Source organism: Platalea leucorodia, assembly GCF_965183815.1.
Source record: "Platalea leucorodia genome assembly, chromosome: 3".
Lineage (NCBI taxonomy): Eukaryota > Metazoa > Chordata > Aves > Pelecaniformes > Threskiornithidae > Platalea > Platalea leucorodia.
In genome coordinates this window covers 31,892,132-31,907,675 of record NC_138825.1, presented here as the reverse complement: position 1 = coordinate 31,907,675, position 15,544 = coordinate 31,892,132, and the positions used below count along the sequence as shown (strand labels likewise).

Below are 15,544 nucleotides of genomic sequence, written 5' to 3'. Positions count from 1 at the left end.
CTTGGTCCGCTTTGGAACTCCTGAAGAAAAAGAAATTTACGTTCATTGTCTCAGTAGTCTTTCCAGATTTTATCTGTTAAGGTCTCTAAAGAATCAGATGGAGCTTTTTGGGACGACTGTCACAGCAATCGGTACTGACCAAATGCACATACCCTACTCATATGGAAGTGACTGAGTACGCTCCCTACGACTCACAGTTCCACGTTAGTATGACAAGTGGCATCCTTGTTATGCTCAGAAGTAACATATCTGTTCACATACAGCAGAAGCCAAGCTTTAGCCCAGTATGGGTACCTCACCTTCTCTAAAAAAAGTCTTAACACAGTCAAAAGTCACAGTCAAGAGTACAGGTGTCGGTAGGAGTCTGGAGGTATTGGGGAGCTGATGGGACAGGAAAGGAGGAGGAATGAGTGCTTGATTCTGGAGCTGACATGTGCCAGGGCTGTCTCACGGAGATTTCCCAACTGGCTCTGTGCCGTAAGACCCCTCTCAACCCCCCAATTGACTTGGGACAATTCTGGTTCCCAGGCTCTGCGCAGCTTACTGCAGTCCAGAGATGTAGTTGAAAGAAAAATCCTCCTGAGCACACAGAGTGCAGACAGTCTCCAGGAGATTCCACAAGGAAATGTTGCCATGTCCAGATCACAAATTTTCAAAAAGAGAATTGGCTCAATTTTGGCAGATTTTCATATAAAATTAAAACATTACATCTCAGCCAGAGGTCACCCACTGACAAATTTCAAGTACATGTTCCCATTCAGAGGTGCACTACAATATTTCAAAGAAGAGACTGACATAAAAAAACCCGGCACAATTATTCTGGTTTTGTTTCTGAAAACAGATAAGGAATTTTGGCTGAAAGCTTTGAACAAAATTAAACTCAACGCAAAGAAAAGGCATAAAGTATTTCAGTCCAAAAGATTAGAGTTCAGCAAAGTTATAAACAACTGAATACAGCATCTCTTAAAAATTTTCTAACACTTCCTATTATCTATGGAAGTAAGAGATGAAGGAAGAACACCAGTGGGAACAATGACTCATGTGTGAACTCCCATTCTCACTTATGCAGCATTGCATTTCACCACAGAAGTGTACAGCTGCACAACAAAATAGGACACTTTGTCAATGATATAGAATCACAACTATTCAAATTGTCCATTAAGAGTTTGCAAAATGATGGGTGAACAACCAGATGCTCTCAGAGTTATTTGTGTCATGGACAATGTCAGGTTCAGTAAAATGACAGAGCAGGACGATCCAGCAAACACAAATAAAACATAAAACTATCTTTCTCTCTAAAAATTCCAACTATTTGTTTACTCATTGAGATCGGGTAACATTAACACTCTATGCCATCTTTTTTTTGCCAGAAAACATTGTATGAAAGACAAATCAGAGTGACCTTTGCAAGCCTCAGAGATATTACACTGAATTGGAAGACTTAACAGCCTTGATCTTGTACAGTGGTATACTCCATGCTAAGAGTACTGAGTGGAGGCAGAGAGCAACAAAGTGAGGCAACATGGACATATATAGAAGACAATATTCTCTTAACTTATTATGGAAAATGGAGGACTTTTAGACCCACAGCAAGCATGAGCTAAAGTCCACAAGGACCAGATAAGACCCCTCAAAGAGTCTGAAGAGGGGAAAAACCCCACCTCAACAGTAAGAAAACACAATGACAAGGAGAGGTTTTTCTTCAGAGGAGAGGTTTTTCTTCACTCTTCTGACTCTCTTCCAAGCAGTCCTGGATATCCTATTTAACCTCAAGTCATATATAAATAAAAACAGAAACAGCCACAGCCACTAACTCTTTACTTCCACTTACCATTGCTCAACTTCCATTATGGGCAATTTAAAGCTATCTGAAGTATCATGAGAAGAGTGCTACATGCAGCCAGCCTTAAATTGGATTACCTTTGAATATAGCTACACCTGGTCCAAAGTTATACCTCTGTCTAAATACTGGTTGTTTGTTCTTGGGAGGGGGGGGTGGTGGTGGTTAGTTTTTTTGTTTTATAGAATAGACTATTTCAATTGGAAGGGACCTACAACTATCATATAGTCCAGCTGCCTGACCAATTCAGGGCTGACCAAAAGTTCAAGCATGTTGTTAAGGCCATTGTCTAAATGCCTCAAACGCTGACAGGCTCGGGGCATTGACCGCCTCTCTAGGAAGCCTGTTCCAACGTTTGACCACCCTCTCAGTAAAGAAATGCTTCCTAGCGTCCAGTCTAAACCTCCCCTGGCGCAGCTTTGAACCATTCCCACACATCCTCTTACTGGATCCCAGGGAGAAGAGATCAGCAGCTCCCTCTCCACGTCCCCTCCTCAGGAAGCTGTAGAGAGCAGTGAGGTGGCCCCTCAGCCTCCTCCTCTCTGAACTAAACAAGCCCAAAGTCCTTAGCTGCTCCTCACAGGACTTTCCTTCCAGGCCTTTCACCAGCTTTCTTGCCCTCCTCTGGACACATTCAAGGACTTTAACGTGTTCCCCTGACAAGATTTCCCCCACGACAGATTTCCATGGTCATATGTGCTTTCTACCTGACAAGAGGGGAGAAAGATGCAAAACCAGCAACAGTTCTTTTAACAGCAGCACCTGTTGGCACTACATTACAGCCCAGGGATCGCACACAAGTGTGGTATCACCACCACCGGTGGTTGTGCTGCTACTGACACACTGCAAGCTTCAGCTCTGCAGACTCCACACACGCAGAACTTGATTTCACCTCCTTCTCCTTCCTCACTTTATGATACATTTCTTTGCTGCTGCTTCTTCACCAAGGAGGCTCAAGTCTATCTTCTTTCTGTGCACTCCCATACAACAACCAAAGCACATGAATACACAGTTACTCCTCTCTACTTAATTCCTGCATGTATAGGGTAGGTATGCTTGCAAAGCCTTTTGAGTACCAATTTTCTACATGCAGTTATTTGAGCCCCAGGCTTAGCTCCTGCACAGAGGCATTTAACTACCTATGCTGCCTCAAATGTCGAAGTACAATCACTTCCCATGAGAGCTAAATACATGGTTCAACTCCAAAATTATTAAAAAAATTATAAAATACACATGCAAAGCTAAATGAGTAGAAAACAAACATCAGAAGCACTGGATTCATCTGTGCTTAAGGGATTTGCAAATGGTGCTGTATCAGTAGGCCGACCTAGTAAGATTTTGTAACAGAGAGGTAGCTTTGTACATTGACATTCTTTCCCTGATTTGGCTTCCATCACTGTCCCAAATCAAAGACCAGAAATTTTGCCAACATAGCTGTATCTGTAACACCACCGTAACTCCTGCTATACGCAAACCATGAGGGTTTCTGACAGCACAGTAACGACAGCTAAGATCAAGACTACTTTTCCATGCTAATAACAAACTCAGCTACATTTGCAAAGCGTTTCCTTCTAGATCATTCCTTATACCAGTACTATGGTGTTTTTGTAAAAGAAAAGTGCATACTGAGCATCAGGAAAACTTACGGTGATTAATGAAACCGCAGAACTAAAATATCATTCAGAAGAGAGGCATCAGCTGAATACTATCATACACTATTCAACAACTAAAGTACGTCATCCTGCTGCTGCAGAGCACCACTGCTGCCTCCTCAGCCCCTCCAGGACACTAAAGGAATGTGCATAAACTAGCAAGGCAGAAGAGAAGAAATTCTGTTAGGAATGTCATCCATGATGTCAGCATATTCTTAAATTAACAACTCTTAACTTACTGTCCTCTCTGAATTCAGAATAACTTGAAAAAAGACAGAGTACCGTGCTTTAGAGATGACAACCTCACTGTTGGCAGGAAGCTTGGAGGCAGTAGGCTTTAAAAATGCCTCGACGTTGACTTGTTTCTAACAGTGAAAATTAAAAAACTTCCACAAAATTGCCATCTTTTTTACAAGTAAGCTGTACCCCAATAACTTTCTCACTAAACTAAATCAATTTTATACTTCCTTGAGCAACAGCTCACAGTAGATCTACAAATTACCTAGGTAACAGAGTTTTGAAAACCTTAATAGCACCTACTCCTATGTTCGCCTTTGGCAGAAAAAAGTTTTTGACTCATTTTTATGTTCAATTAATCCACAGCCACATTCTTCATAGAAAGACTGCTGGAAAAACTCAACTTGCTGGAAACCGTAACTATAATTACTGATCCTCTTCAAGTCAGCCAAAATTAAATTGCAAAGTAGGTTTTTTTGGCATTAGAGCTATAACTTAATGGTACAAAGAAAAGCAAGTCTGTGAGTAACAGAAGAAACCAAGCCCAACATTTATGAGAACTCAGAAAATGAGATACAAGTGGTAAGTTTACAGGAAAAAATTGAAAACGAACCTTGAACAAGACTAGCCTCTTTCTAGATTTGTACTGCATACAAAAAGGGCACATCTTTGCTGTATCAAACTTGTATCAAACAAAGCATTAATATTAAAAAAAGGAATATAATTTTATCACATTCCATAGTAATGAACAAATTGTAAACCACAGCTATATGGCATTTTACCTCCTTACACAAAAATATTATCTTTTCTCCACAATTTTCAGGTTTGCTTAACTCACTGCTCTCTGGGATTATGAGGAAAGAAAAAAAAATCTTAATGTCTCTGTATTTCTCAGGAAAACAGAAAAACACCATTGCAATTGTCCCATTAAGAAACTTGCATGAAATTATACACGCCTCTGTCGATGAAACTGGCAAATCGAGATTCTTTTCACTTATTACAGGCTTTAAAGCAAGCACAGGAATGACATATTTCTCAATCATGCATAGATATACTATTAGTATGCCATGTTAACTTCACTAGCATCGAGATGATTGGCTTATGGTACAAAATAGATTTCTCTCTCATATTTGACTAAAGTTTAAAAAATATTATAGAATTCATAGGCTATGTAGATCTTTTGCAGTCTTTGTTTCTACTGCGACACAGTCAAAATAAGGGAATTATTTGCATAACTGAAACAAAAAGTGATTTCATAACATGATAATTTTTGAGCCTATAAGCAAGAACTTACAGGACTAAGACCAAAGTCATTTACATCTTAAGAACCATTTACAGAGTAGGTATAACTGCAAATCTTCAGCTTATCTATTGTCATCTACAATGCTCAGGGAGAATATTTTCTCCCCAAATAAACCAACTGCATTGCTGAAAACAGGGCTGTAAAGTTCCTTTGGAGCTCACTACCAACAAGGATTTCCAAATATCAGTTAAATATAGATGCCTCAAAAAGACAACTGATGATACATTACTATGCTAATTTTTTTCCATTCTTAAAATTCTCATCAAAACTAGTTGCAAAAAAAGCCAAACAGCACTCAGCAAAAAAATACAACAGTGATCAAAAGGTGTGGGGAATGGACAAAACAATCACCGCACAAAAGCAGGGAGATTTCAAACTTTCAGACCCCTTAAGAGTTAGCCCCTAGAAGCTGGCGTCCAGACCTACTCCTGGAAACAAATATACGTTTAATCAACAAAAATTCAGTTTTGCCTGAATTATGTACTTTTCTATGGTCTACAATAGAACAAAATGTTTTTCCAAAACCACATGCCATACTGAATCTAAGTCCAAACCTTAATCTAAAATACAAGATGACTACTACTTTTTCAGACACAAATTACTCTACTGGTCTGGACCTTAAGGCCCCAATCTTGTTTATTCTGTTCACAACTGTTAGACAAATATCAAAATAGAAAACTTTTTCAATGCAGCAGTCATCAGTCATCCACATAAGCAACTCCGAGCTATAGATGAGTGTAATCACTCGATAGTTTTTAATTTTAGTCACATTCCTTCTGACAAAAACAGTGAAAATCCTTTAACAGATGCTTTACTCCCAAAGGAGTTTGAGAGAACAAAACCATGTCGTATGCATATAAGGACTAACAGTTCTACCAACAAAAATGCTAAATCCTCTAACAGATGCTTCAGACCCCAAGGAATTTGAGAGAACAAAACTGTATCGTCTGCACATGAGAACTGACACTGGTCAACCCAGACTCTTGAGGCAAAGCAGTCTTCTTGCTTCTTATAGCACAACTGTTTCAGCATTATAAAAATTAAACCTTCTGACAGATTTCCAGATTTCCTCTTTTTAGTTCCAGTAAAGGGAAACAGTAGATCAGCAGGTCAATCTGAAAGAGTTCTTGTATTTATTCAAACAAATTTTGCTAGAATACAATTCAATGGACAATAAAAATACCTCTACAGACTACTGTGTGGATTTACTGAACTTGCAAACATTTTAATTGAGACATGAAAGCACCGTAGAAGACCATAAGAGAAGTTATTTTGGAATTGTCATTAGGACTAATTGCTAAGTTATCTTTATAATAAAGAACAAAAAAGAATTCTCATCCTCAAAGTACAGGAATTAGAAAATCAGTATTTCTACAATTTTACCAGTGCACAATATGTTAAGCTTCCAGAATAAATGTAGATTTTCTCCAAAAGTCCATTTCAAACTTTCTCTTCTAAAGATAACTAAGTTGTCAAAAGAAACGAACAATCACAATGTAATAATCCAAGAGGGGACAGAATTTTGTTAATTGCCAAACCAGGTTATAAGCTAATAATGTCAGCAAATGCTAACAGGCAGATGATGCACTCCTGAAATACAGTAATGGGATGTAACATAAGAATAGCCCTGACCACCAAAGGGTACACCTAGTAAAAAACCTCTCTGGCCAACACATGCTGCTCAGCAAAGAATACAAGAACAGAGGAACTATTTACTAACACATCCCTGATATCCTCTCCCACAGTCAGTACTTTACAGTTCAGGGCCTTAAACCCAGAGGTAGTACCTTGGCATTCTCCAAGATTATATTAACGGAAATTTTAATCTCATAATCTTAATCTAAATTATTACATACAATTTGTCTTACATCTGTAAGAACCAGAGGTCCTGTTGTCAAGTGTCTTGCTTCCATAAATAAGGTGTCCAGATCTTAAGGACGATAATTGTGAGGAACCTCTTCAGTAGATAAACCACATACATTTTTGAAGATAAAGCTGATCTGATACTGAACCTTTAAATCCAATTTATATCCAAATCTACCCAGTGACAATCTGCATTAAGACCTTGACTAACTATTAATAAATAAACAAATAAATAAAAATAAAGCAAAATCAAAGCAGATCACATTTGTTGCAAAAGTTTTAAAGTCAAATGTCCAAATGAGTTATGCCACTGGTGAGAACTTGCAGAAATACCCAGTGAGTTCTTGGCAGCAGAAACTTTGCTCACTGGATTCAAGAGACTTTTCTTACATTAAGGGTGTGTCTAGATGAGACAGACTTAAGAGAGAACAAGTCACTGCAGTCTGACAACACAACACCATCACCCCTCTGCACCACCTCATCCCATCACACCATCTGCACCCCAGCCCACTCTCTTAGGCCAACGCCAACACTCAGAGCTGGTCTCCCTGGCAAGTTGGTGTCCCTCAACAAGTCATTACCAACTAACCCAGAAGAGAAAAGAAAGGAGAACATCACAGATTAAACAAACTGGCTGAATAAAAATTGAGAAACTGTGTCAGAGAATCTGGAGACTCCAAGGGCGTAATAACACAGGTACAATTTAGGACAGCTCAGACAGAAGCTTTATTAACTGTGATCACAGTGAGAGAACATTGACAGCATCTGCCTGGTTCTCTGTCAAGTAATCGCAGAGACCTAACCTATATACTGTTTCAGAAAAAGGAAAAAGGCGAGGGAAAACAATCATTTCAATGTTAACAAAGCCAGGGACCCATCCCTGGGAGGGATGACTCCTCATGTCCCTTGCTAACAGCCACAATTCTAAGGAGGACTCAAGCAGTAACATGACAATATGGAGGGATTGTTCTTGGTGGAGCCTATAGGAATGGCACACCCAATATTATCCTAGCTCAGAAGTGGGGAGTTGGAAACAATCACAGACTGTTAGCTTTTAATTGAAAGGAATGTTCTTTTAGTAAAGATAACCTTTCAGCCAGACCTCTCAATCCTAAGTATTACAAATTTTACCACCACAACTGTTTAGCAGCTTAAAAATACATAGTTATTTTCCTCTTCCAAGCCATGAGCAAGACCAATGAATGAGAATTGAGATCTACCAAGTCTAAAATACTGCAGACACAAGTGAATAGAAATTTTAACTGACTGAGCAAATTTTAAATAAAAAATGTGTTTTGATAGAATTACTGGTTTAACTACTCATCCAGCACATCTGAAGTAATAAACTACAAACCAATTTTAAAGTGCTATTTGTATATTTAATTGAATTTCACTTTCTATCCAAGTGAGGTTTAACATACATTTAAAAAAAAAGTATGTAATTCACCATTCCCCAACAGAAATGTGAAAATTAAAGATCTAAGAAAACAAAGCATCAACTAAGCAGTATAAGTGTTTAACCAAATCTATTACACAAGGTTTCAAGTCAACTGAAGATTAAAGATAATTTGCAGTCTAAAATGAATTCACTTTATCCATATGCTACTTCAAAAGAGTAAGAGACCTCTTATTGCACTAGTGGAATGATTAAAATACTTCCATTTTCGCAGAGGCCAAATGTAAAAGCTCTCCAAAACCAAAGTTTAGTAATGGGTACTTTTTCCATAAGCGAGTCAGTCAGTAAATCAGACTCTGCTGCACAGGCCTTACTGCAAAACCAAAAACCTAAGGTACAGAGGCAGAGTATATAGTTAGATATAAAAGCAGATGTACCTAAGCGACAGAATTCAAGGTACCAGAAGTTAGAGATGTCCTGGAGATGAAAGTCTGGTGTTCAAGTTCTTTTCAAGAAAGAGGGTACTTGCAGGTCTGCCCTATTAAACATATTCATCCCTAGCTATCCAAGTTCCATGAAGAAAACTAAGTCAAACTGGCATAAGCAATCACTACAATCTACGTTTTTGCTACTGAAGGCCAAATATTCTAAGAGATTATCTTGATCAGTCTTGATCAAGCCTAATTAATTCAACTGCAGTCCTTGAGTCTCTACTAGCCTAATGGACATACGTAAAAGGTGCTAAGTGCCAGACCTTTTTATCCCAGAATTACAATTCTTAATCCTACAATTGACATTTGGGTCTTGAGCAATGAGGCCCAAATGATTTCATGTGGGTGCCAGGTTGACTTTTGAATTACTATTAGAATTCATTCTGCTGAGGAGGAGCAAAAATGTTATCAGATTTAGTATTGCAGGAAAACTATTTTCGATTGCTTCTACTGTACTAACATTTTTAAGCAATCTTTCAAATTCTACCTTTGTAAATATACTCCAATGAGAAATTGCTGGAGCACTTCCAAACACTGTAAAAGCTTCTGCCTATAAGAAACTGGTGCTCACCATAAATATTGCAATACCACAATATTCTAAGAATGCTTCATGCATCTTCAACAATGATGAGAATATTTACTATAAAAACCTTGAGTTTACAAAGAGACCTTATGCACTGCACTTAATTTTTTCTTATTCTGCTGCACCAAGAAGAAAAGCAAATTCCTGACCTCTCTGATTCTTCAACTACTGTAGGGAGCCAAACTTTCACAAGAAAGGACGACTGGCTTAAATACTTCAGCTGATAATACAGTACATAATCAAGTAGTATCCAGCCAGCCAGGAACACACTGTATATGGCTACATAAAGAAAATTCTTCGGAGTCCTCAAGAAGTATTACTTATCTGGACAGCCTCCATCTCCCCCTCCTTCTTATCCCAATCTTTCAAAGATAGGCTTTAAATGTTTTGCAGCTGTCCAACATTAAGGCTGAAGAATTCAACAACCACGGCTGTGTAAAAGCACAGGGTGAAAAGCAACTACCACATTATCCAGGAATTCAGGACCAGTTAGAGATCCAGAAGAGGTTCCTGACTTCTTTAACAAAATCCGAATAAAGCCCCAAGAGCAGATAAACCTGTAAAATTACTCTTTCTTCCTTCCAGATAACCCTTCAAATGAATTTCTACCATGTAAACTAGTGCAGACTATGCATAACTACGTTGAGTTTTAGCCAACCTCTCTCACAGCCAAAAATATCAACCACCACCACTGCACACATTTTCTTACTGAGATTTTCAGAAGGTCTGCATAATCTTATAACCATGAAGTTAGTGAGCCATTTCATATTTCCTGAAACTAAACTGCACATTAGATGATTCACCAATTAGTGTATTCATGAAGCTTTAAAAAGCAATCAAAATTTCATTTTTGTTGAAAAATTTAACAGAGATGTCCAGCTGTATGCATGGAGAGAGCATGTGGGCTTTTCTCCTTTATTTAACTTAACTAACAGCTACGTTAGCTGGTGAAAAATATTCAGTGTGTCAGAGTTAATTTATAGAGCTGACAAAGTATAAGGGCTCCAGAAGGTATAGCATACATTTACTAAACTTTAAATACAATATTTTAACTAGATATAGCTCAAAGATTAAAATAAGCTGTCCAACAACCAAACCACACAAATACATATCATTTCAGAGCACTTCTTATTTAATGGAGCAATTGCATGTTTGTTTCAAACTAATGCCTAGGTTAACAGTATCAGAAAAGTTGACAATCCTTCTGACCCCAAACCCCATAAATTAAAATGCATTTTTTAAACTAGGTAGACATCTTTAGAAGACAGCAGGCATCGCAATACAGCGCAGGCCATGATCAGATGGAGGGCAGGCACTGCATATTGCTCAACACAACCAAGCCTTGTGGCCTTAATGAAGCCTCTAGGCATAAATACCACAACATAAATACTAAGTGCTAATTTCCCCTTAAGGTTGAAGAAACTACCAAGCATAGCTCTTGGGGAAACAAGAGGCATGGAAATCAGCCTAAAATAGATAGCTACTGAAGAATTACTTAGCTAGCCAGCCTATTCCAATATTTTGGAATAGGAATCAATACTTTAGGAGTTTACGGTGAAGCCTTTACATCAAAAGTTCTTTCTTCCATTCTACAAAGTCAGGAATGTACCTTTTAGTGAAGAAAAAGGTATCCTGTTTAGATTTTATGTTTATTTTCACTATTTCTAGCAGTAAATGAAGCATCACCACTTTAACTGAATCTTAAGAATAGATAAACCTACTGTATGAAAGTTGCATGGAGTCATCTGAATCCCATGAAGTATCTACCAAAAAGCAAGCTATTTAGCAACAGGCTATCACAGGACAAGGTAATTTACAACTATTAACCGCAATCACCACTATCCTTTGATTAGACTAAAATGCATCTCTTACTTAACTTTAAACATAATGAATGAGACCAGAAAAATGCATGTTATACCATCTTGAGTTATTAGTCCATCAGGGAAACATGTGAGTTGCCACATCAAATTGGATGAACAGTCATCTCTCTAGAACCTTGCCACAGACTGGCAGGTTTCACATGTTTCAAACAAGATTAAAAGAAGAAAACAAAAACCTTTCTAATAGAACAGTCGATTTCTAATCCCTTCCATCTGCTCTCCCTTTCTTAGATGTACCTGCCATCATTAAAAGACCAATAGAAGAGAAATTCTAGATATTCCTCCAAGGACCAACCCAGCCATTTTTCCAATGCTTTCATACATATGAAGTCATGTCAAGCTACTGCATGTTACCCGGCTGTCTGAATTCACTAGTTGGTTGTCTTGCTAATGCAATTCTGAAACCAGAGTAGATGCAAGACCAACTGGAAAATCAGAACAGATTTCAGCAGTTCAGTCCATCAGGTCTCAAAACTGTTCACTCTTTTTTGTAGTTTGCTTTGGACTGACAAAGAATGCACCCTAAAAGCATAGCTAATTCACTCTGCCACAGTTATTAATGTACAAAACCCACAAAAAGACAGAATTAAATCTGTTCTGACAGAGACCCTATTGCTAAGGCTATTGCTTTGATACCAGGTCCACTTGAATGTCTTGGTTTACAGATTGACAACTGAATGAATTAGGAGGTTGTTAACTTGGAAACTTGCCTTCTTTTAATATTGCACTGTAGCAACCTCATCAACTGGGCATATTCAAGATAACAAGGGTTATGTTCAGGCTGAGGCCTCCACAACATCTTCAGCAGGAAGCCTTTAATGGAACAAACCTGCATGGCACGAGGTCTTGAGGTGTGTGAACCACACCTCAAGATTTCTATAGATGTAACACTGTCTAACTACAAAATTGCCCTAACGTCATCTGTGTGCACAGTGGCTCATGAGAGATTTGAACTCAGAAGAAAAGTTATGAGATCCAAGTGAGTAAGGCAAACAGCGTTTGGGGGCTATGATGTACTTCATGGTCATTACCTAGTGACACAACCCGAACCTCCCTTCCTGAAACGGACTTAGGAAAGGACATTCCATCCTCCTCAATAATTCGTTGGACTCAAAACTTCTGGCACCCATAAATTACAATCTCCATGTTGCACAAATACACTTTGTGGGGTGGAATGGGACTAAAAAGTCTCTCTTGCAAGAGTAGTTTCTTGGAGTAACATCCCTAAACTGAAGTTAACCAGGTTTACGTGAAAGGAAATTAGGAATTACACCCTCATTGTATAAACCTGTAATAAAAATAAAAACACCTCTAGAAAGGCACATTAAGACACTGATTCTTTAAAGAAGTTCACAATAAAGTGTTCAGCAACTGAACAATCTCCTTCCAGTATTGGGTCCTAACTCATATGATATCAACAAAATTATTAAAGTGCAACTACTCTAAAGCTACATTTTAAATGATAATGCCCTTAAAACCTAGTAAAATATTTACTGTGGTACTTGCAACCACAAAAGGGTCTTTTTTGCCATTCACCCAGAAGGAGGGGAAAAAAAAGGTGCCCTGAAATGCAATTGCTCATCTCTAAGCGAATTTTAAGTTTAAAAAATAATTACACAAAAGATGTTAAAATGAAGTAAAAACTCAAGCAAACAGAACACTCAAATGTATTTGAAGTATTTAGATAGCCATAAAAATGCAGTTTAGTCTTCCGCATAATGTTTTAAAGCCGGGAAAAAACCTCTCAAGATTTTCACTCTCATCTTGATCTCCAATGCACATACTTAGTTCACCTGTCTTCTGAAGGAGGCAGAACAGTTTAAAATGAGATCCAGTCAACTTCTGTGCAAACTGATGGAACACAATTATTTTTAAGTAAGGTTATATAAATGCAAGCTTTAGTAGTACTATCCATTCATGTCATCTACCTGCAAATAGTTCACTTGGGCCATATCTATCTCCAAAATATTTTCCTGTTACAGGAGTACACTGCACCAACAAAAGCACGCCTGAAGTTGTTGCAATTTATGCGAGAAAAGATGTAACTTTACCAAACTAGGCAATGTCACAAACCATAATGGAATTAGCTTCAGTGGAAAAGCACAGTATTTTTCATAATAGGGTTTGCATGGCATGGTCAGGGATCACACTTCACATGATGGGATATGGCACCCCATATGATGATTAGCATAAAATTTACAGTTTACAATTATAGAAACATTGTAGAAAACTTTGACAAGCTTTAGAAGAGACAGAAGAAAAGAGAGAAGCATTCTGTGAGCATTCAGGGAATGGAAGCGTAACTATTGTACATCCTGTGTTCATAAGAACACCTGCTCAGATGATACACAAACCTGATGAAACAACCATCAGAGACAGAAGCATATTCCAAGGGATTAAGCTCTTGCGATGCAGTGCAAGTATTGAATTACAAAGTTAACAGCAGCGGAAACAACACGATTCACTGCTTTTACAATTCCAAAAAACCATTCATAACTTCGCCTTAGATGCACAGAAAGACGACTTCCAAACTTTTGCCAATGCTGGTGGGGGAAGCAGCCCCACGTCTGAGGCGCCAGCCCCCCGCAGGAGGGGTGAGCAGTAGGTTGCGCGCCCTGGAGACTCTTCAGTGGCAATCGTGCGAGGCCGATTCCCATATGGACAAACACGCGTGCAAACTCAACTCCAGGAGACCGCCGACCGACCCCCCCCTGCTCCTGCACCAGCTTCAAAATTAAGCTGGAAGCCCGAGAGCAGCAGCCCGGCGCTGCCTTGCCGCCAGCTGCCCGGCACCGGGCTCCCCCGACCGACTGCCTCGGGGTGCCCGCACCGGATTCACCCCCGGCCCGCCGGGCTTGGCTGCAAACGCTAGCCCCGGCTTCCCCCGCCTCTCTCAGGAGGGCGGCCGGGACCCAGCGGAGCTGCGCCCCCCCGCCCCGGGGCGGCCTGCTCCCCCGCGGGCACCCCGCCGCGCCCCGGCCCGGCCGAGCCCCGCGGCGGCGGTCCGCAGCCGAGCCCTCCCCCTCCCGCTCGCCCGGCCCCGTCCCTTCCCCCGGCTGCCTCGGGCGCTGGCTGCCCGCGGCCGGGAGACGGCGGCAGCTCCCCGCCTCCCTCACGGAGCCGCGGCCTCAGCGGGCAGCGGCGGGGCCGGGGCCGCGGCGGGGAGCGGCCGCCTCTCGCCGCCGGGGGGCGAGCGGCGCAGGTCCCGTCGCCGAGCCCCGGCCGGGAGGCACCTACCGCTGCGCCGCGGCGGGGACAGCGACGCCTCAGCGCCGTCCCGGCGGCCCCAACGGCCGCAGCATCCTCCGCCGCCCCGCCCGGGCCCGCCGCCTGCCGCTCGGAGCGGACGGAGCGATCGGCGGAACCCCCTCCCCGGCCCCCCTCCGCCGAATGGAAAATAGTTCCCCGGGCCCCGGAGCGGAGAGAGCGGGAGCGACACCTCGCTAGCCAATGAGAGCGGGCCTGGCCCTCCGCAGCGCCAATGGGAGCGGCAGGCTGGCTGAGGCGGGGCTTCGCCCAGCCTACCGGGCGGCAGCGCTCGGCCTGACCCGCTAGGCTGTCTCCGGCCGGCCTCCGTTGGCGACCATCTTGGAGTCGGGCACGATGCCCAATCTGGGAAGGGGCTCGCCGGCGGCCATTTTGGGTTCGGGCGAGGGGCGCGGGGCGGGGCTGGGTCACGTGGCGGGGGCCGACGGGAGGAAGCGGCGGGGGAGGGGGTGGCGGTGGGCGGGGGCTCAGCGCGGCCCCGCCCCGCCCCGCCCCGCCCCGCCCCGCCGGCGGGAGCGCGGCTCGGGCGCCGGGCCCCGGTTCAACCGTGGGCCTCGGCGTCAGAACAGGAACGCGGTGGCCGCCAGGGCAGGCGGCGGGAGCCGCCCGCGGCGCTTCTTCCCGGGGCGGAGGCCGAGCGGCTCCCCGCCGGCACCCGGTAGGACGTGCCCGGCCGCCCCGGCCTTGCGGGACGGCCCTGGGAGGCAGCGCCTCGCCCGGCCTCCCGGATCCCACCGGGCGCCGGCCCGCTGGGCCGGGGGGAGCCCCTGCGGGCGGCCCGGCTGCGCGGGCCCGGCGGCGGGGCCCGTAGAGGCTTCTCGGGAGCGTCCAGCGCGGCTCCCCGGCGGGGCCCGGGAGCGCAGAGGCGGGTGCCTGGGCGGCCTGCCTGCCCTGGGAGCCGCTCCTGCGGCAGCGCGGCGGCTGCCCCGGCCTCGCCGCTGCACCTCGGGGCTCCTGAAGACGTGCGGGTATTGTGGGAAGGGATTAATGCCCCGTCCAAAACAGCCTCCCTCCCTGTCGCAGGGAGCAAAT

The 15,544-nt window shown here is 42.7% G+C and overlaps 1 protein-coding gene across 1 annotated transcript in view; it reads right to left on the bottom strand.

Annotated features, from left to right (window-relative positions):
- SOCS5 (suppressor of cytokine signaling 5) overlaps nt 1–14,557 on the bottom strand; it is a 33,554-nt gene extending 18,997 nt beyond the window's left edge. The window contains exon 1 of the mRNA XM_082306720.1: nt 14,483–14,557. The gene's annotated coding sequence lies outside the window, so the exon portion shown is untranslated. The remainder of the gene's footprint in view (nt 1–14,482) is intronic.
- Nucleotides 14,558–15,544: the final 987 nt, after the last annotated feature.